Genomic DNA, 2,500 nt, shown 5'->3' with positions numbered 1-2,500 from the left:
CTCACATGTGGAGTTCTCCCAGCTTACCATGAGAGGAGACCACACCGAAGCTAATTGTGTTTTCAGGGAAATTCATTGAAAGGTTATGGGAACCTTATATATCAACTCAACAACATGTTTATGTGCGTTAGGTGTGTCACGTGCATCACGCGCATGAACTGAATGTCTGAACGCTGAATATCCTTCCAGCCTGACTACCAGCAGGATGCACCATAGTGATCATAACTAGAACAGCAGCCACAGACAGACAGTGGGGCTGTGTAGATGTAGACATCTAATCTAATGGCTTCTTTTTTTTTGCTTTCCCGGCCCTCAAATTAGATTTTGGGTGCGACTGAAAAGTAATTTGTGTAGTTTAAAAGTGACATTGGTGTCTTGTGCATGTGACACTGGATGTAGTAATTTTGCACACTAAGTACAATTATTGATCATCAAGTCCTCTTTTGTGGCATTTATGGCCAATTTATCTGTCTTGCACATAACAGACACTTTACTGTTGTAACTGAGATTGCATTCATGTGATGCAAGTAGTGTGTGTGTGTGTGTGTGTGTGTGTGTGTGTGTGTGTGTGTGTGTGTGTGTGTGTGTGTGTGTGTGTGTGTGTGTGTGTGTGTGTGTGTGTGTGATTCTCTCTCGTAGGCGTCACTGGAGGGTTTGGCTCATTTCTGTCCATTCTGCTATTGTCCTGTCCAGTGAAAACAAGGGAGATTTTAACACACAGCAGCCCTTTTGTCACCTAAGCATGATAAAGTGCAGGCCCTGGTGGAATAGGGTTGTGGATAGCCTGTAGTTGCAGGACCTGAAAGTGCAACTCGTAGTAAAATCACGTCTCTGCTGCTAGCTTGAAATAAGACACTCTGCAGTCTCCTACCGGGACAGGTGTCCAATCACATACTCTCTATCTGTAATAGTCACACACAACACCCACACACACACACAGATACATTGTACACACACAGCATGTACAAACACACACATACTGTACGTATACTAAGTATACACACACCATGCCCTTATTCCGTCACACACACACACACACACACACACACACACACACACACACACACACACACACACGTGGTATTCTCTCTCTCTGGCTCGCTCACTTACACCATCACCATCACACATATGCAGCCCCCCTCCTTCCCCTGGTTATTGTCCAGCACAGCACTTTCTATCAGCACCTTTGGTGCACTTTGTGAGGCGAGGGGATGATGGCTTAGTTGGCAGTTAAGGTCGAGAGAGTACTGTCCTGTGTGCTTGTGTGTGTGTGTGTGTGTGTCTGCATGTGAGTGTGTGTCTGCGTGTGTCTGTGTGTGTGTCTGTGTGTGTGTGTGTGTGTGTGTGTGTGTGTCTGCATGTGAGTGTGTGTCTGTGTGTGTGTGTGTGTGTGTGTGTGCATTATATTCCCTCCTCTCTCAGCAGTTCAGACATGCTGCCAACTGCTTCACCTCACCCTGTGTCATCCTTTGTGCCTCTGCTGGGCTTATGGAGCAGTGGAGGTCCTCCTGGTTTTAAAGTCACTCAAAGTGGCTGATATTTAGTTCTTTGTTAGTTAGTGAAGGTTACTGTGATGTTAAAGTCACTGAGAGTGGCCGTTACTGTTTTTTAGGTTTTTTCTGATCAAAAAACAAACCACAAGTTCAACCCAAACACTCCTGAACTTGAACATACACAGAAAGGACGCCATAAAAGGAATCATGTTGTTCTGTAATGTGCACGTAGCATTAAAGTGCCGTGTTTATTGAGGCTTGGGCATGTCTTAGCATGAGGTATTGAATGTATGCGGACCATTCTTCAGAGTTCGAGGCGAAGGAAGCATATGGGAATGGATACAGGCTCATCTCCTCAGTGTGTTCCTTGTGGGGAACAGAGCTCCATTGTTGATCTGGAGATGGCATGTAGGCTAGGCTATCACTATCTGATTCCACCAGATCTGATAGGAATTTCATACAGGAAATGTCTAGCTGCTCAGACACCACAACAGCCGCTGTCACAACATAACCACGCCTGCGCACGCATTCACACACACAGACACACTCTCTCTCACACACTCTCTCACACTCTCACACACACTCTCTCTCACACTCTCACACGCACTCTCTCTCACTCTCTCACACACACTCTCTCACACACTCTCTCACACACACACATTCTCACACACACACTCTCTCTCTCTCACACTCTCACACACACTCTCACACACACTCTCTCACACACACACATTCTCACACACACTCTCTCTCACACACACACACACACACACACACACACATTCTCTCTCCCTCTTTCTCTTTCTCTATCACTCACTCTCTCTATCTCTGTCTCTAAGTCTGTCTGTTCTGTGAGTCACGGCGTGGAGAGGAGGAGTGAGCCACCATATAAGCCATCTTCTCCTTCAGTGTCTCCCTCAGGGTCTGCATAATTTAAGCACTTTAATCTAATGATCACTTCAACTCTGCAGGAAGAGAGAGAGAGAGAGAGAGAGGGAGAGGGAGAG

At 46.1% G+C, this 2,500-nt stretch overlaps 1 protein-coding gene across 10 annotated transcripts in view; it reads left to right on the top strand.

The window, feature by feature from the left end:
* atp8a1 (ATPase phospholipid transporting 8A1) overlaps positions 1 to 2,500 on the top strand; it is a 137,013-nt gene that overhangs the window by 35,116 nt on the left and 99,397 nt on the right. The window lies entirely within an intron of this gene.

This window comes from Clupea harengus, chromosome 20 (genome assembly GCF_900700415.2).
Source record: "Clupea harengus chromosome 20, Ch_v2.0.2, whole genome shotgun sequence".
NCBI classification, from domain to species: domain Eukaryota; kingdom Metazoa; phylum Chordata; class Actinopteri; order Clupeiformes; family Clupeidae; genus Clupea; species Clupea harengus.
This window is presented reverse-complemented; position numbering and strand designations above follow the sequence as displayed.